Source organism: Pleurodeles waltl, chromosome 4_1 (genome assembly GCF_031143425.1).
Source record: "Pleurodeles waltl isolate 20211129_DDA chromosome 4_1, aPleWal1.hap1.20221129, whole genome shotgun sequence".
In the NCBI taxonomy this organism is placed as follows: domain Eukaryota; kingdom Metazoa; phylum Chordata; class Amphibia; order Caudata; family Salamandridae; genus Pleurodeles; species Pleurodeles waltl.
In genome coordinates this window covers 55,850,178-55,871,559 of record NC_090442.1, presented here as the reverse complement: position 1 = coordinate 55,871,559, position 21,382 = coordinate 55,850,178, and the positions used below count along the sequence as shown (strand labels likewise).

The window sequence follows — 21,382 nt, the reverse complement described above, 5'->3', positions numbered from 1 at the left end:
AAAGGGGACGGCCCGTGGTGCACCCCCTATTTTGCATAGAACCACAGCCTCCTGGGAGGGGAGAGACATGAGGGTTCTCAGGGAAAGCCCTCCCAGGAGTGTTGAAGGGCAGGACGTGAAACACAGCAATCCCGGAATGGCCTGGTCTAAGATGCCTGTGCAATAGGCCTGGCCCTAGGCTTCCGGGGCTCTTCCTCGGCAGAGGCCCCAGTGGTATGAGCCCGACCAGGGCTGTGCCCGACCAGGGCTGTAGGGCGCGTTGGGAGCGCGTTAGGGACGCGAAAGAGGGCGCAGGGCGCAGAACTCTGCCCGTTTCTCCCCAGGATTTTGGGGAGGACAGGGAATCTGGCCAGGTCAGTGACTAGGCTGTCCCAGAAGGAAAGTCCAGTGACAGTGGCATGTTGTGAAACACAAGATTGCTGGTGGTCTGGAGGGTGCTTTCTGTCAGCCACTTCTCCCGGGAGCAGCCAGAGAGCAGGCTGATGTCGTGCTCTGTCAAGCACAACACTGGCCCCAAACCACTGTCCTTAGCAAAAGCAGAAACATTCATAGTTTCAGTCTCCTGCATCTGATTCCTGCCATCAGCATGTGAACGTTTGGCAGTCCAAGGCTTGCCATGCAAACTTTGTTCATAGGTGTCCCATGCGAATGCATGGGCCTCATCACTACTGTCTACGGCAGGGCTCTCTGCTCAGCCTATGTAAGTGAAGCATTGGTGGTTCAGTGGTAGAATTCTCGCCTGCCACGCGGGAGGCCCGGGTTTGATTCCCGGCCAATGCAAAGTGCCCTTCTTTTGGCTTTGCTTTAGAAGTCAGAGATATAGACTTGGTGGGGAAAAAAATGTCAAAGAGTGACCCCGACGTGATTTGAACACGCAACCTTCTGATCTGGAGTCAGACACCCTACCGTTGCGCCACGAGGTCCCTGTGCATGCAGTTCTCAGCCCCGGATCAAGAAATGCTTCTGTGCCTTTTATTGGCCCTCAGTACGCCTGTGGTTAAAGTAGAAGGCTTGGTGGCCCGTTTCCAGTCCTATTGGTGGAAATGACTAGAGGTGAAGAGATGAGAGAAGATAGAAATGTTGAGATAGAGCATGTCACGCAGGCAAAGCGAGAGCTCTAAGAGCAAAGCCAGACAGCTGTGTTTTAATTCAGGACTTGATGTAGGCAAAAGCATACGTCCCTGGGTGGGCTTGAACCACCAACCTTTCGGTTAACAGCCAAACGCGCTAACCGATTGCGCCACAGAGACCAACCACCGCAGTGAGCGTGTTGGGACTCAATATATGTTTTTACCTTTGTGCTCCTACCTGCAGCTCTAAGGTCCTGGCATAAGACAGGTAGGCTTAGACTCCATTGTGACATGTCTTACTTCTCTTAGAAGAAGGTTCTGAGTTGCCAGGCAGCTTATCTTCTGCCGGGCACACTTTCCTTTGCAGGCTTTCAGGTTGTGAATCCAGCACTGCTTAGGTGTCCATGTCAGACATGAGCAGCTCATTGAGCCCCACTGTGTGTTTTTTGTGGATATACAACTCTCAGACTAGAGGGAGCAGGCGGGAAGTGGGTGAGACTCACACAGGGTGGGTGGGGCAGTTAAAGGATGTTATCTAATAGTGTAATCGAGGAGTTGGGTTTTTTGTGCACTACACTTTAACCAGCGATTCTTTCTAAAAGGAAATCCCAGGGCAGTACCCGCAATGAGTGGCATCCCCACACCCGAGGTTGCATTGTGGTAGCTGTTCCCTGAGCCCATAGCCCCTGTCCCCATGTCGCCCTTTCTCCTCGTGTAACTCACCCCAGGTTCGGTGGCTCTGATACTTGCTGCTTCTGCTGCGCGATCATCCCCATGATCTGGGCCTTTGTACGAAATGTCATGTAAGATGACTTTATTCAGCACGGCGTTTGTCATTTGCTTGGTTGTCCTGTCACTGTTGGATGTTTTCTTGCGCAGACTACTGTCTAATGGTGGGAAGGCCACGAGACACGTGACTTTTCTCTTTCCTTGTTAGCATAGTTTCCTGCCACTGTCTTTGTGTGCTGCCAGCCTGTGAGACACGTGTCTTGCCCATCTCAGCTCCACTGTGGCATGTTAGATATGTCTTTGAGCAGAGTCCCGGTCCCAGAGCTGCTGCCTTCTCTGCACTCTGGCTTGTAAGACTGCAGGCAAAGGCCCTCCCTGGCCCCTCAGCCAGATAGATACATTTACCTGCAGGGCTCAGCTTTGGTGAAAGATATTGGCGAGAGAGAGGAAAGGGGACGGCCCGTGGTGCACCCCCTATTTTGCATAGAACCACAGCCTCCTGGGAGGGGAGAGACATGAGGGTTCTCAGGGAAAGCCCTCCCAGGAGTGTTGAAGGGCAGGACGTGAAACACAGCAATCCCGGAATGGCCTGGTCTAAGATGCCTGTGCAATAGGCCTGGCCCTAGGCTTCCGGGGCTCTTCCTCGGCAGAGGCCCCAGTGGTATGAGCCCGACCAGGGCTGTGCCCGACCAGGGCTGTAGGGCGCGTTGGGAGCGCGTTAGGGACGCGAAAGAGGGCGCAGGGCGCAGAACTCTGCCCGTTTCTCCCCAGGATTTTGGGGAGGACAGGGAATCTGGCCAGGTCAGTGACTAGGCTGTCCCAGAAGGAAAGTCCAGTGACAGTGGCATGTTGTGAAACACAAGATTGCTGGTGGTCTGGAGGGTGCTTTCTGTCAGCCACTTCTCCCGGGAGCAGCCAGAGAGCAGGCTGATGTCGTGCTCTGTCAAGCACAACACTGGCCCCAAACCACTGTCCTTAGCAAAAGCAGAAACATTCATAGTTTCAGTCTCCTGCATCTGATTCCTGCCATCAGCATGTGAACGTTTGGCAGTCCAAGGCTTGCCATGCAAACTTTGTTCATAGGTGTCCCATGCGAATGCATGGGCCTCATCACTACTGTCTACGGCAGGGCTCTCTGCTCAGCCTATGTAAGTGAAGCATTGGTGGTTCAGTGGTAGAATTCTCGCCTGCTACGCGGGAGGCCCGGGTTTGATTCCCGGCCAATGCAAAGCGCCCTTCTTTTGGCTTTGCTTTAGAAGTCAGAGATATAGACTTGGTGGGGAAAAAAATGTCAAAGAGTGACCCCGACGTGATTTGAACACGCAACCTTCTGATCTGGAGTCAGACACCCTACCGTTGCGCCACGAGGTCCCTGTGCATGCAGTTCTCAGCCCCGGATCAAGAAATGCTTCTGTGCCTTTTATTGGCCCTCAGTACGCCTGTGGTTAAAGTAGAAGGCTTGGTGGCCCGTTTCCAGTCCTATTGGTGGAAATGACTAGAGGTGAAGAGATGAGAGAAGATAGAAATGTTGAGATAGAGCATGTCACGCAGGCAAAGCGAGAGCTCTAAGAGCAAAGCCAGACAGCTGTGTTTTAATTCAGGACTTGATGTAGGCAAAAGCATACGTCCCTGGGTGGGCTTGAACCACCAACCTTTCGGTTAACAGCCAAACGCGCTAACCGATTGCGCCACAGAGACCAACCACCGCAGTGAGCGTGTTGGGACTCAATATATGTTTTTACCTTTGTGCTCCTACCTGCAGCTCTAAGGTCCTGGCATAAGACAGGTAGGCTTAGACTCCATTGTGACATGTCTTACTTCTCTTAGAAGAAGGTTCTGAGTTGCCAGGCAGCTTATCTTCTGCCGGGCACACTTTCCTTTGCAGGCTTTCAGGTTGTGAATCCAGCACTGCTTAGGTGTCCATGTCAGACATGAGCAGCTCATTGAGCCCCACTGTGTGTTTTTTGTGGAGATACAACTCTCAGACTAGAGGGAGCAGGCGGGAAGTGGGTGAGACTCACACAGGGTGGGTGGGGCAGTTAAAGGATGTTATCTAATAGTGTAATCGAGGAGTTGGGTTTTTTGTGCACTACACTTTAACCAGCGATTCTTTCTAAAAGGAAATCCCAGGGCAGTACCCGCAATGAGTGGCATCCCCACACCCGAGGTTGCATTGTGGTAGCTGTTCCCTGAGCCCATAGCCCCTGTCCCCATGTCGCCCTTTCTCCTCGTGTAACTCACCTCAGGTTCGGTGGCTCTGATACTTGCTGCTTCTGCGCGATCATCCCCATGATCTGGGCCTTTGTACGAAATGTCATGTAAGATGACTTTATTCAGCACAGCGTTTGTCATTTGCTTGGTTGTCCTGTCACTGTTGGATGTTTTCTTGCGCAGACTACTGTCTAATGGTGGGAAGGCCACGAGACACGTGACTTTTCTCTTTCCTTGTTAGCATAGTTTCCTGCCACTGTCTTGTTGTGCTGCCTGCCTGTGAGACACGTGTCTTGCCCATCTCAGCTCCACTGTGGCATGTTAGATATGTCTTTGAGCAGAGTCCCGGTCCCAGAGCTGCTGCCTTCTCTGCACTCTGGCTTGTAAGACTGCAGGCAAAGGCCCTCCCTGGCCCCTCAGCCAGATAGATACATTTACCTGCAGGGCTCAGCTTTGGTGAAAGATATTGGCGAGAGAGAGGAAAGGGGACGGCCCGTGGTGCACCCCCTATTTTGCATAGAACCACAGCCTCCTGGGAGGGCAGAGACATGAGGGTTCTCAGGGAAAGCCCTCCCAGGAGTGTTGAAGGGCAGGACGTGAAACACAGCAATCCCGGAATGGCCTGGTCTAAGATGCCTGTGCAATAGGCCTGGCCCTAGGCTTCCGGGGCTCTTCCTCGGCAGAGGCCCCAGTGGTATGAGCCCGACCAGGGCTGTGCCCGACCAGGGCTGTAGGGCGCGTTGGGAGCGCGTTAGGGACGCGAAAGAGGGCGCAGGGCGCAGAACTCTGCCCGTTTCTCCCCAGGATTTTGGGGAGGACAGGGAATCTGGCCAGGTCAGTGACTAGGCTTTCCCAGAAGGAAAGTCCAGTGACAGTGGCATGTTGTGAAACACAAGATTGCTGGTGGTCTGGAGGGTGCTTTCTGTCAGCCACTTCTCCCGGGAGCAGCCAGAGAGCAGGCTGATGTCGTGCTCTGTCAAGCACAACACTGGCCCCAAACCACTGTCCTTAGCAAAAGCAGAAACATTCATAGTTTCAGTCTCCTGCATCTGATTCCTGCCATCAGCATGTGAACGTTTGGCAGTCCAAGGCTTGCCATGCAAACTTTGTTCATAGGTGTCCCATGCGAATGCATGGGCCTCATCACTACTGTCTACGGCAGGGCTCTCTGCTCAGCCTATGTAAGTGAAGCATTGGTGGTTCAGTGGTAGAATTCTCGCCTGCCACGTGGGAGGCCCGGGTTCGATTCCGGCCAATGCAAAGCGCCCTTCTTTTGGCTTTGCTTTAGAAGTCAGAGATATAGACTTGGTGGGGAAAAAAATGTCAAAGAGTGACCACGCCGTGATTTGAACACGCAACCTTCTGATCTGGAGTCAGACGCGCCACAGTTGCGCCACGAGGTCCCTGTGCATGCAGTTCTCAGCCCCGGATCAAGAAATGCTTCTGTGCCTTTTATTGGCCCTCAGTACGCCTGTGGTTAAAGTAGAAGGCTTGGTGGCCCGTTTCCAGTCCTATTGGTGGAAATGACTAGAGGTGAAGAGATGAGAGAAGATAGAAATGTTGAGATAGAGCATGTCACGCAGGCAAAGCGAGAGCTCTAAGAGCAAAGCCAGACAGCTGTGTTTTAATTCAGGACTTGATGTAGGCAAAAGCATACGTCCCTGGGTGGGCTTAAACCACCAACCTTTCGGTTAACAGCCGAACGCGCTAACCGATTGCGCCACAGAGACCAACCACCGCAGTGAGCGTGTTGGGACTCAATATATGTTTTTACCTTTGTGCTCCTGCCTGCAGCTCTAAGGTCCTGGCATAAGACAGGTAGGCTTAGACTCCATTGTGACATGTCTTACTTCTCTTAGAAGAAGGTTCTGAGTTGCCAGGCAGCTTATCTTCTGCCGGGCACACTTTCCTTTGCAGGCTTTCAGGTTGTGAATCCAGCACTGCTTAGGTGTCCATGTCAGACATGAGCAGCTCATTGAGCCCCACTGTGTGTTTTTTGTGGATATACAACTCTCAGACTAGAGGGAGCAGGCGGGAAGTGGGTGAGACTCACACAGGGTGGGTGGGGCAGTTAAAGGATGTTATCTAATAGTGTAATCGAGGAGTTGGGTTTTTTGTGCACTACACTTTAACCAGCGATTCTTTCTAAAAGGAAATCCCAGGGCAGTACCCGCAATGAGTGGCATCCCCACACCCGAGGTTGCATTGTGGTAGCTGTTCCCTGAGCCCATAGCCCCTGTCCCCATGTCGCCCTTTCTCCTCGTGTAACTCACCCCAGGTTCGGTGGCTCTGATACTTGCTGCTTCTGCTGCGCGATCATCCCCATGATCTGGGCCTTTGTACGAAATGTCATGTAAGATGACTTTATTCAGCACGGCGTTTGTCATTTGCTTGGTTGTCCTGTCACTGTTGGATGTTTTCTTGCGCAGACTACTGTCTAATGGTGGGAAGGCCACGAGACACGTGACTTTTCTCTTTCCTTGTTAGCATAGTTTCCTGCCACTGTCTTGGTGTGCTGCCAGCCTGTGAGACACGTGTCTTGCCCATCTCAGCTCCACTGTGGCATGTTAGATATGTCTTTGAGCAGAGTCCCGGTCCCAGAGCTGCTGCCTTCTCTGCACTCTGGCTTGTAAGACTGCAGGCAAAGGCCCTCCCTGGCCCCTCAGCCAGATAGATACATTTACCTGCAGGGCTCAGCTTTGGTGAAAGATATTGGCGAGAGAGAGGAAAGGGGACGGCCCGTGGTGCACCCCCTATTTTGCATAGAACCACAGCCTCCTGGGAGGGCAGAGACATGAGGGTTCTCAGGGAAAGCCCTCCCAGGAGTGTTGAAGGGCAGGACGTGAAACACAGCAATCCCGGAATGGCCTGGTCTAAGATGCCTGTGCAATAGGCCTGGCCCTAGGCTTCCGGGGCTCTTCCTCGGCAGAGGCCCCAGTGGTATGAGCCCGACCAGGGCTGTGCCCGACCAGGGCTGTAGGGCGCGTTGGGAGCGCGTTAGGGACGCGAAAGAGGGCGCAGGGCGCAGAACTCTGCCCGTTTCTCCCCAGGATTTTGGGGAGGACAGGGAATCTGGCCAGGTCAGTGACTAGGCTGTCCCAGAAGGAAAGTCCAGTGACAGTGGCATGTTGTGAAACACAAGATTGCTGGTGGTCTGGAGGGTGCTTTCTGTCAGCCACTTCTCCCGGGAGCAGCCAGAGAGCAGGCTGATGTCGTGCTCTGTCAAGCACAACACTGGCCCCAAACCACTGTCCTTAGCAAAAGCAGAAACATTCATAGTTTCAGTCTCCTGCATCTGATTCCTGCCATCAGCATGTGAACGTTTGGCAGTCCAAGGCTTGCCATGCAAACTTTGTTCATAGGTGTCCCATGCGAATGCATGGGCCTCATCACTACTGTCTACGGCAGGGCTCTCTGCTCAGCCTATGTAAGTGAAGCATTGGTGGTTCAGTGGTAGAATTCTCGCCTGCCACGCGGGAGGCCCGGGTTTGATTCCCGGCCAATGCAAAGCGCCCTTCTTTTGGCTTTGCTTTAGAAGTCAGAGATATAGACTTGGTGGGGAAAAAAATGTCAAAGAGTGACCCCGACGTGATTTGAACACGCAACCTTCTGATCTGGAGTCAGACACCCTACCGTTGCGCCACAAGGTCCCTGTGCATGCAGTTCTCAGCCCCGGATCAAGAAATGCTTCTGTGCCTTTTATTGGCCCTCAGTACGCCTGTGGTTAAAGTAGAAGGCTTGGTGGCCCGTTTCCAGTCCTATTGGTGGAAATGACTAGAGGTGAAGAGATGAGAGAAGATAGAAATGTTGAGATAGAGCATGTCACGCAGGCAAAGCGAGAGCTCTAAGAGCAAAGCCAGACAGCTGTGTTTTAATTCAGGACTTGATGTAGGCAAAAGCATACGTCCCTGGGTGGGCTTGAACCACCAACCTTTCGGTTAACAGCCAAACGCGCTAACCGATTGCGCCACAGAGACCAACCACCGCAGTGAGCGTGTTGGGACTCAATATATGTTTTTACCTTTGTGCTCCTACCTGCAGCTCTAAGGTCCTGGCATAAGACAGGTAGGCTTAGACTCCATTGTGACATGTCTTACTTCTCTTAGAAGAAGGTTCTGAGTTGCCAGGCAGCTTATCTTCTGCCGGGCACACTTTCCTTTGCAGGCTTTCAGGTTGTGAATCCAGCACTGCTTAGGTGTCCATGTCAGACATGAGCAGCTCATTGAGCCCCACTGTGTGTTTTTTGTGGAGATACAACTCTCAGACTAGAGGGAGCAGGCGGGAAGTGGGTGAGACTCACACAGGGTGGGTGGGGCAGTTAAAGGATGTTATCTAATAGTGTAATCGAGGAGTTGGGTTTTTTGTGCACTACACTTTAACCAGCGATTCTTTCTAAAAGGAAATCCCAGGGCAGTACCCGCAATGAGTGGCATCCCCACACCCGAGGTGGCATTGTGGTAGCTGTTCCCTGAGCCCATAGCCCCTGTCCCCATGTCGCCCTTTCTCCTCGTGTAACTCACCTCAGGTTCGGTGGCTCTGATACTTGCTGCTTCTGCGCGATCATCCCCATGATCTGGGCCTTTGTACGAAATGTCATGTAAGATGACTTTATTCAGCACAGCGTTTGTCATTTGCTTGGTTGTCCTGTCACTGTTGGATGTTTTCTTGCGCAGACTACTGTCTAATGGTGGGAAGGCCACGAGACACGTGACTTTTCTCTTTCCTTGTTAGCATAGTTTCCTGCCACTGTCTTGTTGTGCTGCCTGCCTGTGAGACACGTGTCTTGCCCATCTCAGCTCCACTGTGGCATGTTAGATATGTCTTTGAGCAGAGTCCCGGTCCCAGAGCTGCTGCCTTCTCTGCACTCTGGCTTGTAAGACTGCAGGCAAAGGCCCTCCCTGGCCCCTCAGCCAGATAGATACATTTACCTGCAGGGCTCAGCTTTGGTGAAAGATATTGGCGAGAGAGAGGAAAGGGGACGGCCCGTGGTGCACCCCCTATTTTGCATAGAACCACAGCCTCCTGGGAGGGCAGAGACATGAGGGTTCTCAGGGAAAGCCCTCCCAGGAGTGTTGAAGGGCAGGACGTGAAACACAGCAATCCCGGAATGGCCTGGTCTAAGATGCCTGTGCAATAGGCCTGGCCCTAGGCTTCCGGGGCTCTTCCTCGGCAGAGGCCCCAGTGGTATGAGCCCGACCAGGGCTGTGCCCGACCAGGGCTGTAGGGCGCGTTGGGAGCGCGTTAGGGACGCGAAAGAGGGCGCAGGGCGCAGAACTCTGCCCGTTTCTCCCCAGGATTTTGGGGAGGACAGGGAATCTGGCCAGGTCAGTGACTAGGCTTTCCCAGAAGGAAAGTCCAGTGACAGTGGCATGTTGTGAAACACAAGATTGCTGGTGGTCTGGAGGGTGCTTTCTGTCAGCCACTTCTCCCGGGAGCAGCCAGAGAGCAGGCTGATGTCGTGCTCTGTCAAGCACAACACTGGCCCCAAACCACTGTCCTTAGCAAAAGCAGAAACATTCATAGTTTCAGTCTCCTGCATCTGATTCCTGCCATCAGCATGTGAACGTTTGGCAGTCCAAGGCTTGCCATGCAAACTTTGTTCATAGGTGTCCCATGCGAATGCATGGGCCTCATCACTACTGTCTACGGCAGGGCTCTCTGCTCAGCCTATGTAAGTGAAGCATTGGTGGTTCAGTGGTAGAATTCTCGCCTGCCACGTGGGAGGCCCGGGTTCGATTCCGGCCAATGCAAAGCGCCCTTCTTTTGGCTTTGCTTTAGAAGTCAGAGATATAGACTTGGTGGGGAAAAAAATGTCAAAGAGTGACCCCGACGTGATTTGAACACGCAACCTTCTGATCTGGAGTCAGACCCCCTACCGTTGCGCCACGAGGTCCCTGTGCATGCAGTTCTCAGCCCCGGATCAAGAAATGCTTCTGTGCCTTTTATTGGCCCTCAGTACGCCTGTGGTTAAAGTAGAAGGCTTGGTGGCCCGTTTCCAGTCCTATTGGTGGAAATGACTAGAGGTGAAGAGATGAGAGAAGATAGAAATGTTGAGATAGAGCATGTCACGCAGGCAAAGCGAGAGCTCTAAGAGCAAAGCCAGACAGCTGTGTTTTAATTCAGGACTTGATGTAGGCAAAAGCATACGTCCCTGGGTGGGCTTGAACCACCAACCTTTCGATTAACAGCCTAACGCACTAACCGATTGCGCCACAGAGACCAACCACCGCAGTGAGTGTGTTGGGACTCAATATATGTTTTTACCTTTGTGCTCCTGCCTGCAGCTCTAAGGTCCTGGCATAAGACAGGTAGGCTTAGACTCCATTGTGACATGTCTTACTTCTCTTAGAAGAAGGTTCTGAGTTGCCAGGCAGCTTATCTTCTGCCGGGCACACTTTCCTTTGCAGGCTTTCAGGTTGTGAATCCAGCACTGCTTAGGTGTCCATGTCAGACATGAGCAGCTCATTGAGCCCCACTGTGTGTTTTTTGTGGAGATACAACTCTCAGACTAGAGGGAGCAGGCGGGAAGTGGGTGAGACTCACAGTGGGTGGGGCAGTTAAAGGATGTTATCTAATAGTGTAATCGAGGAGTTGGGTTTTTTGTGCACTACACTTTAACCAGCGATTCTTTCTAAAAGGAAATCCCAGGGCAGTACCCGCAATGAGTGGCATCCCCACACCCGAGGTTGCATTGTGGTAGCTGTTCCCTGAGCCCATAGCCCCTGTCCCCATGTCGCCCTTTCTCCTCGTGTAACTCACCCCAGGTTCGGTGGCTCTGATACTTGCTGCTTCTGCTGCGCGATCATCCCCATGATCTGGGCCTTTGTACGAAATGTCATGTAAGATGACTTTATTCAGCACGGCGTTTGTCATTTGCTTGGTTGTCCTGTCACTGTTGGATGTTTTCTTGCGCAGACTACTGTCTAATGGTGGGAAGGCCACGAGACACGTGACTTTTCTCTTTCCTTGTTAGCATAGTTTCCTGCCACTGTCTTGGTGTGCTGCCAGCCTGTGAGACACGTGTCTTGCCCATCTCAGCTCCACTGTGGAATGTTAGATATGTCTTTGAGCAGAGTCCCGGTCCCAGAGCTGCTGCCTTCTCTGCACTCTGGCTTGTAAGACTGCAGGCAAAGGCCCTCCCTGGCCCCTCAGCCAGATAGATACATTTACCTGCAGGGCTCAGCTTTGGTGAAAGATATTGGCGAGAGAGAGGAAAGGGGACGGCCCGTGGTGCACCCCCTATTTTGCATAGAACCACAGCCTCCTGGGAGGGCAGAGACTTGAGGGTTCTCAGGGAAAGCCCTCCCAGGAGTGTTGAAGGGCAGGACGTGAAACACAGCAATCCCGGAATGGCCTGGTCTAAGATGCCTGTGCAATAGGCCTGGCCCTAGGCTTCCGGGGCTCTTCCTCGGCAGAGGCCCCAGTGGTATGAGCCCGACCAGGGCTGTGCCCGACCAGGGCTGTAGGGCGCGTTGGGAGCACGTTAGGGAAGCGAAAGAGGGCGCAGGGCGCAGAACTCTGTCCGTTTCTCCCCAGGATTTTGGGGAGGACAGGGAATCTGGCCAGGTCAGTGACTAGGCTTTCCCAGAAGGAAAGTCCAGTGACAGTGGCATGTTGTGAAACACAAGATTGCTGGTGGTCTGGAGGGTGCTTTCTGTCAGCCACTTCTCCCGGGAGCAGCCAGAGAGCAGGCTGATGTCGTGCTCTGTCAAGCACAACACTGGCCCCAAACCACTGTCCTTAGCAAAAGCAGAAACATTCATAGTTTCAGTCTCCTGCATCTGATTCCTGCCATCAGCATGTGAACGTTTGGCAGTCCAAGGCTTGCCATGCAAACTTTGTTCATAGGTGTCCCATGCGAATGCATGGGCCTCATCACTACTGTCTACGGCAGGGCTCTCTGCTCAGCCTATGTAAGTGAAGCATTGGTGGTTCAGTGGTAGAATTCTCGCCTGCCACGCGGGAGGCCCGGGTTCGATTCCGGCCAATGCAAAGCGCCCTTCTTTTGGCTTTGCTTTAGAAGTCAGAGATATAGACTTGGTGGGGAAAAAAATGTCCAAGAGTGACCCCGACGTGATTTGAACACGCAACCGTCTGATCTGGAGTCAGACGCGCTACCGTTGCGCCACGAGGTCCCTGTGCATGCAGTTCTCAGCCCCGGATCAAGAAATGCTTCTGTGCCTTTTATTGGTTCTCAGTACGCCTGTGGTTAAAGTAGAAGGCTTGGTGTCCCGTTTCCAGTCCTATTGGTGGAAATGACTAGAGGTGAAGAGATGAGAGAAGATAGAAATGTTGAGATAGAGCATGTCACGCAGGCAAAGCGAGAGCTCTAAGAGCAAAGCCAGACAGCTGTGTTTTAATTCAGGACTTGATGTAGGCAAAAGCATACGTCCCTGGGTGGGCTTGAACCACCAACCTTTCGGTTAACAGCCGAACGTGCTAACCGATTGCGCCTCAGAGACCAACCACCGCAGTGAGCGTGTTGGGACTCAATATATGTTTTTACCTTTGTGCTCCTGCCTGCAGCTCTAAGGTCCTGGCATAAGACAGGTAGGCTTAGACTCCATTGTGACATGTCTTACTTCTCTTAGAAGAAGGTTCTGAGTTGCCAGGCAGCTTATCTTCTGCCGGGCACACTTTCCTTTGCAGGCTTTCAGGTTGTGAATCCAGCACTGCTTAGGTGTCCATGTCAGACATGAGCAGCTCATTGAGCCCCACTGTGTGTTTTTTGTGGAGATACAACTCTCAGACTAGAGGGAGCAGGCGGGAAGTGGGTGAGACTCACACAGGGTGGGTGGGGCAGTTAAAGGATGTTATCTAATAGTGTAATCGAGGAGTTGGGTTTTTTGTGCACTACACTTTAACCAGCGATTCTTTCTAAAAGGAAATCCCAGGGCAGTACCCGCAATGAGTGGCATCCCCACACCCGAGGTTGCATTGTGGTAGCTGTTCCCTGAGCCCATAGCCCCTGTCCCCATGTCGCCCTTTCTCCTCGTGTAACTCACCCCAGGTTCGGTGGCTCTGATACTTGCTGCTTCTGCTGCGCGATCATCCCCATGATCTGGGCCTTTGTACGAAATGTCATGTAAGATGACTTTATTCAGCACGGCGTTTGTCATTTGCTTGGTTGTCCTGTCACTGTTGGATGTTTTCTTGCGCAGACTACTGTCTAATGGTGGGAAGGCCACGAGACACGTGACTTTTCTCTTTCCTTGTTAGCATAGTTTCCTGCCACTGTCTTGGTGTGCTGCCAGCCTGTGAGACACGTGTCTTGCCCATCTCAGCTCCACTGTGGCATGTTAGATATGTCTTTGAGCAGAGTCCCGGTCCCAGAGCTGCTGCCTTCTCTGCACTCTGGCTTGTAAGACTGCAGGCAAAGGCCCTCCCTGGCCCCTCAGCCAGATAGATACATTTACCTGCAGGGCTCAGCTTTGGTGAAAGATATTGGCGAGAGAGAGGAAAGGGGACGGCCCGTGGTGAACCCCCTATTTTGCATAGAACCACAGCCTCCTGGGAGGGCAGAGACATGAGGGTTCTCAGGGAAAGCCCTCCCAGGAGTGTAGAAGGGCAGGACGTGAAACACAGCAATCCCGGAATGGCCTGGTCTAAGATGCCTGTGCAATAGGCCTGGCCCTAGGCTTCCGGGGCTCTTCCTCGGCAGAGGCCCCAGTGGTATGAGCCCGACCAGGGCTGTGCCCGACCAGGGCTGTAGGGCGCGTTGGGAGCGCGTTAGGGACGCGAAAGAGGGCGCAGGGTGCAGAACTCTGCCCGTTTCTCCCCAGGATTTTGGGGAGGACAGGGAATCTGGCCAGGTCAGTGACTAGGCTTTCCCAGAAGGAAAGTCCAGTGACAGTGGCATGTTGTGAAACACAAGATTGCTGGTGGTCTGGAGGGTGCTTTCTGTCAGCCACTTCTCCCGGGAGCAGCCAGAGAGCAGGCTGATGTCGTGCTCTGTCAAGCACAACACTGGCCCCAAACCACTGTCCTTAGCAAAAGCAGAAACATTCATAGTTTCAGTCTCCTGCATCTGATTCCTGCCATCAGCATGTGAACGTTTGGCAGTCCAAGGCTTGCCATGCAAACTTTGTTCATAGGTGTCCCATGCGAATGCATGGGCCTCATCACTACTGTCTACGGCAGGGCTCTCTGCTCAGCCTATGTAAGTGAAGCATTGGTGGTTCAGTGGTAGAATTCTTGCCTGCCACGCGGGAGGCCCGGGTTCGATTCCCGGCAAATGCAAAGCGCCCTTCTTTTGGCTTTGCTTTAGAAGTCAGAGATATAGACTTGGTGGGTAAAAAAATGTCAAAGAGGGACCCCGACGTGATTTGAACACGCAACCTTCTGATCTGGAGTCAGACGCGCTACCGTTGCCCACGAGGTCCCTGTGCATGCAGTTCTCAGCCCCGGATCAAGAAATGCTTCTGTGCCTTTTATTGGCCCTCAGTACGCCTGTGGTTAAAGTAGAAGGCTTGGTGTCCCGTTTCCAGTCCTATTGGTGGAAATGACTAGAGGTGAAGAGATGAGAGAAGATAGAAATGTTGAGATAGAGCATGTCACGCAGGCAAAGCGAGAGCTCTAAGAGCAAAGCCAGACAGCTGTGTTTTAATTCAGGACTTGATGTAGGCAAAAGCATACGTCCCTGGGTGGGCTTGAACCACCAACCTTTCAGTTAACAGCCGAACGCGCTAACCGATTGCGCCACAGAGACCAACCACCGCAGTGAGCGTGTTGGGACTCAATATATGTTTTTACCTTTGTGCTCCTGCCTGCAGCTCTAAGGTCCTGGCATAAGACAGGTAGGCTTAGACTCCATTGTGACATGTCTTACTTCTCTTAGAAGAAGGTTCTGAGTTGCCAGGCAGCTTATCTTCTGCCGGGCACACTTTCCTTGGCAGGCTTTCAGGTTGTGAATCCAGCACTGCTTAGGTGTCCATGTCAGACATGAGCAGCTCATTGAGCCCCACTGTGTGTTTTTTGTGGAGATACAACTCTCAGACTAGAGGGAGCAGGCGGGAAGTGGGTGAGACTCACACAGGGTGGGTGGGGCAGTTAAAGGATGTTATCTAATAGTGTAATCGAGGAGTTGGGTTTTTTGTGCACTACACTTTAACCAGCGATTCTTTCTAAAAGGAAATCCCAGGGCAGTACCCGCAATGAGTGGCATCCCCACACCCGAGGTTGCATTGTGGTAGCTGTTCCCTGAGCCCATAGCCCCTGTCCCCATGTCGCCCTTTCTCCTCGTGTAACTCACCCCAGGTTCGGTGGCTCTGATACTTGCTGCTTCTGCTGCGCGATCATCCCCATGATCTGGGCCTTTGTACGAAATGTCATGTAAGATGACTTTATTCAGCACGGCGTTTGTCATTTGCTTGGTTGTCCTGTCACTGTTGGATGTTTTCTTGCGCAGACTACTGTCTAATGGTGGGAAGGCCACGAGACACGTGACTTTTCTCTTACCTTGTTAGCATAGTTTCCTGCCACTGTCTTGGTGTGCTGCCAGCCTGTGAGACACGTGTCTTGCCCATCTCAGCTCCACTGTGGCATGTTAGATATGTCTTTGAGCAGAGTCCCGGTCCCAGAGCTGCTGCCTTCTCTGCACTCTGGCTTGTAAGACTGCAGGCAAAGGCCCTCCCTGGCCCCTCAGCCAGATAGATACATTTACCTGCAGGGCTCAGCTTTGGTGAAAGATATTGGCGAGAGAGAGGAAAGGGGACGGCCCGTGGTGCACCCCCTATTTTGCATAGAACCACAGCCTCCTGGGAGGGGAGAGACATGAGGGTTCTCAGGGAAAGCCCTCCCAGGAGTGTTGAAGGGCAGGACGTGAAACACAGCAATCCCGGAATGGCCTGGTCTAAGATGCCTGTGCAATAGGCCTGGCCCTAGGCTTCCGGGGCTCTTCCTCGGCAGAGGCCCCAGTGGTATGAGCCCGACCAGGGCTGTGCCCGACCAGGGCTGTAGGGCGCGTTGGGAGCGCGTTAGGGACGCGAAAGAGGGCGCAAGGCGCAGAACTCTGCCCGTTTCTCCCCAGGATTTTGGGGAGGACAGGGAATCTGGCCAGGTCAGTGACTAGGCTGTCCCAGAAGGAAAGTCCAGTGACAGTGGCATGTTGTGAAACACAAGATTGCTGGTGGTCTGGAGGGTGCTTTCTGTCAGCCACTTCTCCCGGGAGCAGCCACAGAGCAGGCTGATGTCGTGCTCTGTCAAGCACAACACTGGCCCCAAACCACTGTCCTTAGCAAAAGCAGAAACATTCATAGTTTCAGTCTCCTGCATCTGATTCCTGCCATCAGCATGTGAACGTTTGGCAGTCCAAGGCTTGCCATGCAAACTTTGTTCATAGGTGTCCCATGCGAATGCATGGGCCTCATCACTACTGTCTACGGCAGGGCTCTCTGCTCAGCCTAAGTAAGTGAAGCATTGGTGGTTCAGTGGTAGAATTCTCGCCTGCCACGCGGGAGGCCCGGGTTCGATTCCCGGCCAATGCAAAGCGCCCTTCTTTTGGCTTTGCTTTAGAAGTCAGAGATATAGACTTGGTGGGGAAAAAAATGTCAAAGAGTGACCCCGACGTGATTTGAACACGCAACCTTCTGATCTGGAGTCAGACACCCTACCGTTGCGCCACGAGGTCCCTGTGCATGCAGTTCTCAGCCCCGGATCAAGAAATGCTTCTGTGCCTTTTATTGGCCCTCAGTACGCCTGTGGTTAAAGTAGAAGGCTTGGTGGCCCGTTTCCAGTCCTATTGGTGGAAATGACTAGAGGTGAAGAGATGAGAGAAGATAGAAATGTTGAGATAGAGCATGTCACGCAGGCAAAGCGAGAGCTCTAAGAGCAAAGCCAGACAGCTGTGTTTTAATTCAGGACTTGATGTAGGCAAAAGCATACGTCCCTGGGTGGGCTTGAACCACCAACCTTTCGGTTAACAGCCAAACGCGCTAACCGATTGCGCCACAGAGACCAACCACCGCAGTGAGCGTGTTGGGACTCAATATATGTTTTTACCTTTGTGCTCCTACCTGCAGCTCTAAGGTCCTGGCATAAGACAGGTAGGCTTAGACTCCATTGTGACATGTCTTACTTCTCTTAGAAGAAGGTTCTGAGTTGCCAGGCAGCTTATCTTCTGCCGGGCACACTTTCCTTTGCAGGCTTTCAGGTTGTGAATCCAGCACTGCTTAGGTGTCCATGTCAGACATGAGCAGCTCATTGAGCCCCACTGTGTGTTTTTTGTGGAGATACAACTCTCAGACTAGAGGGAGCAGGCGGGAAGTGGGTGAGACTCACACAGGGTGGGTGGGGCAGTTAAAGGATGTTATCTAATAGTGTAATCGAGGAGTTGGGTTTTTTGTGCACTCCACTTTAACCAGCGATTCTTTCTAAAAGGAAATCCCAGGGCAGTACCCGCAATGAGTGGCATCCCCACACCCGAGGTTGCATTGTGGTAGCTGTTCCCTGAGCCCATAGCCCCTGTCCCCATGTCGCCCTTTCTCCTCGTGTAACTCACCTCAGGTTCGGTGGCTCTGATACTTGCTGCTTCTGCGCGATCATCCCCATGATCTGGGCCTTTGTACGAAATGTCATGTAAGATGACTTTATTCAGCACAGCGTTTGTCATTTGCTTGGTTGTCCTGTCACTGTTGGATGTTTTCTTGCGCAGACTACTGTCTAATGGTGGGAAGGCCACGAGACACGTGACTTTTCTATTTCCTTGTTAGCATAGTTTCCTGCCACTGTCTTGTTGTGCTGCCTGCCTGTGAGACACGTGTCTTGCCCATCTCAGCTCCACTGTGGCATGTTAGATATGTCTTTGAGCAGAGTCCCGGTCCCAGAGCTGCTGCCTTCTCTGCACTCTGGCTTGTAAGACTGCAGGCAAAGGCCCTCCCTGGCCCCTCAGCCAGATAGATACATTTACCTGCAGGGCTCAGCTTTGGTGAAAGATATTGGCGAGAGAGAGGAAAGGGGACGGCCCGTGGTGCACCCCCTATTTTGCATAGAACCACAGCCTCCTGGGAGGGCAGAGACATGAGGGTTCTCAGGGAAAGCCCTCCCAGGAGTGTTGAAGGGCAGGACGTGAAACACAGCAATCCCGGAATGGCCTGGTCTAAGATGCCTGTGCAATAGGCCTGGCCCTAGGCTTCCGGGGCTCTTCCTCGGCAGAGGCCCCAGTGGTATGAGCCCGACCAGGGCTGTGCCCGACCAGGGCTGTAGGGCGCGTTGGGAGCGCGTTAGGGACGCGAAAGAGGGCGCAGGGCGCAGAACTCTGCCCGTTTCTCCCCAGGATTTTGGGGAGGACAGGGAATCTGGCCAGGTCAGTGACTAGGCTGTCCCAGAAGGAAAGTCCAGTGACAGTGGCATGTTGTGAAACACAAGATTGCTGGTGGTCTGGAGGGTGCTTTCTGTCAGCCACTTCTCCCGGGAGCAGCCACAGAGCAGGCTGATGTCGTGCTCTGTCAAGCACAACACTGGCCCCAAACCACTGTCCTTAGCAAAAGCAGAAACATTCATAGTTTCAGTCTCCTGCATCTGATTCCTGCCATCAGCATGTGAACGTTTGGCAGTCCAAGGCTTGCCATGCAAACTTTGTTCATAGGTGTCCCATGCGAATGCATGGGCCTCATCACTACTGTCTACGGCAGGGCTCTCTGCTCAGCCTAAGTAAGTGAAGCATTGGTGGTTCAGTGGTAGAATTCTCGCCTGCCACGCGGGAGGCCCGGGTTCGATTCCCGGCAAATGCAAAGCGCCCTTCTTTTGGCTTTGCTTTAGAAGTCAGAGATATAGACTTGGTGGGTAAAAAAATGTCAAAGAGGGACCCCGACGTGATTTGAACACGCAACCTTCTGATCTGGAGTCAGACGCGCTACCGTTGCGCCACGAGGTCCCTGTGCATGCAGTTCTCAGCCCCGGATCAAGAAATGCTTCTGTGCCTTTTATTGGCCCTCAGTACGCCTGTGGTTAAAGTAGAAGGCTTGGTGTCCCGTTTCCAGTCCTATTGGTGGAAATGACTAGAGGTGAAGAGATGAGAGAAGATAGAAATGTTGAGATAGAGCATGTCACGCAGGCAAAGCGAGAGCTCTAAGAGCAAAGCCAGACAGCTGTGTTTTAATTCAGGACTTGATGTAGGCAAAAGCATACGTCCCTGGGTGGGCTTGAACCACCAACCTTTCAGTTAACAGCCGAACGCGCTAACCGATTGCGCCACAGAGACCAACCACCGCAGTGAGCGTGTTGGGACTCAATATATGTTTTTACCTTTGTGCTCCTGCCTGCAGCTCTAAGGTCCTGGCATAAGACAGGTAGGCTTAGACTCCATTGTGACATGTCTTACTTCTCTTAGAAGAAGGTTCTGAGTTGCCAGGCAGCTTATCTTCTGCCGGGCACACTTTCCTTGGCAGGCTTTCAGGTTGTGAATCCAGCACTGCTTAGGTGTCCATGTCAGACATGAGCAGCTCATTGAGCCCCACTGTGTGTTTTTTGTGGAGATACAACTCTCAGACTAGAGGGAGCAGGCGGGAAGTGGGTGAGACTCACACAGGGTGGGTGGGGCAGTTAAAGGATGTTATCTAATAGTGTAATCGAGGAGTTGGGTTTTTTGTGCACTACACTTTAACCAGCGATTCTTTCTAAAAGGAAATCCCAGGGCAGTACCCGCAATGAGTGGCATCCCCACACCCGAGGTTGCATTGTGGTAGCTGTTCCCTGAGCCCATAGCCCCTGTCCCCATGTCGCCCTTTCTCCTCGTGTAACTCACCCCAGGTTCGGTGGCTCTGATACTTGCTGCTTCTGCTGCGCGATCATCCCCATGATCTGGGCCTTTGTACGAAATGTCATGTAAGATGACTTTATTCAGCACGGCGTTTGTCATTTGCTTGGTTGTCCTGTCACTGTTGGATGTTTTCTTGCGCAGACTACTGTCTAATGGTGGGAAGGCCACGAGACACGTGACTTTTCTCTTACCTTGTTAGCATAGTTTCCTGCCACTGTCTTGGTGTGCTGCCAGCCTGTGAGACACGTGTCTTGCCCATCTCAGCTCCACTGTGGCATGTTAGATATGTCTTTGAGCAGAGTCCCGGTCCCAGAGCTGCTGCCTTCTCTGCACTCTGGCTTGTAAGACTGCAGGCAAAGGCCCTCCCTGGCCCCTCAGCCAGATAGATACATTTACCTGCAGGGCTCAGCTTTGGTGAAAGATATTGGCGAGAGAGAGGAAAGGGGACGGCCCGTGGTGCACCCCCTATTTTGCATAGAACCACAGCCTCCTGGGAGGGGAGAGACATGAGGGTTCTCAGGGAAAGCCCTCCCAGGAGTGTTGAAGGGCAGGACGTGAAACACAGCAATCCCGGAATGGCCTGGTCTAAGATGCCTGTGCAATAGGCCTGGCCCTAGGCTTCCGGGGCTCTTCCTCGGCAGAGGCCCCAGTGGTATGAGCCCGACCAGGGCTGTGCCCGACCAGGGCTGTAGGGCGCGTTGGGAGCGCGTTAGGGACGCGAAAGAGGGCGCAGGGCGCAGAACTCTGCCCGTTTCTCCCCAGGATTTTGGGGAGGACAGGGAATCTGGCCAGGTCAGTGACTAGGCTGTCCCAGAAGGAAAGTCCAGTGACAGTGGCATGTTGTGAAACACAAGATTGCTGGTGGTCTGGAGGGTGCTTTCTGTCAGCCACTTCTCCCGGGAGCAGCCACAGAGCAGGCTGATGTCGTGCTCTGTCAAGCACAACACTGGCCCCAACCCACTGTCCTTAGCAAAAGCAGAAACATTCATAGTTTCAGTCTCCTGCATCTGATTCCTGCCATCAGCATGTGAACGTTTGGCAGTCCAAGGCTTGCCATGCAAACTTTGTTCATAGGTGTCCCATGCGAATGCATGGGCCTCATCACTACTGTCTACGGCAGGGCTCTCTGCTCAGCCTATGTAAGTGAAGCATTGGTGGTTCAGTGGTAGAATTATCGCCTGCCACGCGGGAGGCCCGGGTTCGATTCCCGGCCAATGCAAAGCTCCCTTCTTTTGGCTTTGCTTTAGAAGTCAGAGATATAGACTTGGTGGGGGAAAAAATGTCAAAGAGTGACCCCGACGTGATTTGAACACGCAACCTTCTGATCTGGAGTCAGACGCGCTACCGTTGCGCCACAAGGTCCCTGTGCATGCAGTTCTCAGCCCCGGATCAAGAAATGCTTCTGTGCCTTTTATTGGCCCTCAGTACGCCTGTGGTTAAAGTAGAAGGCTTGGTGTCCCGTTTCCAGTCCTATTGGTGGAAATGACTAGAGGTGAAGAGATGAGAGAAGATAGAAATGTTGAGATAGAGCGTGTCACGCAGGCAAAGCGAGAGCTCTAAGAGCAAAGCCAGACAGCTGTGTTTTAATTCAGGACTTGATGTAGGCAAAAGCATA

General features: G+C 52.8%; 2 non-coding genes across 2 annotated transcripts; both read left to right on the top strand.

Moving 5' to 3' along the window:
• Positions 1-2,956: 2,956 nt before the first annotated feature.
• Positions 2,957-3,027, top strand: TRNAS-GCU (transfer RNA serine (anticodon GCU)). Its single transcript has one exon. It is a non-coding gene; the product is annotated as a tRNA-Ser (tRNA).
• Positions 3,028-16,424: 13,397 nt separating this feature from the next.
• Positions 16,425-16,495, top strand: TRNAG-GCC (transfer RNA glycine (anticodon GCC)). Its single transcript has one exon. It is a non-coding gene; the product is annotated as a tRNA-Gly (tRNA).
• Positions 16,496-21,382: the final 4,887 nt, after the last annotated feature.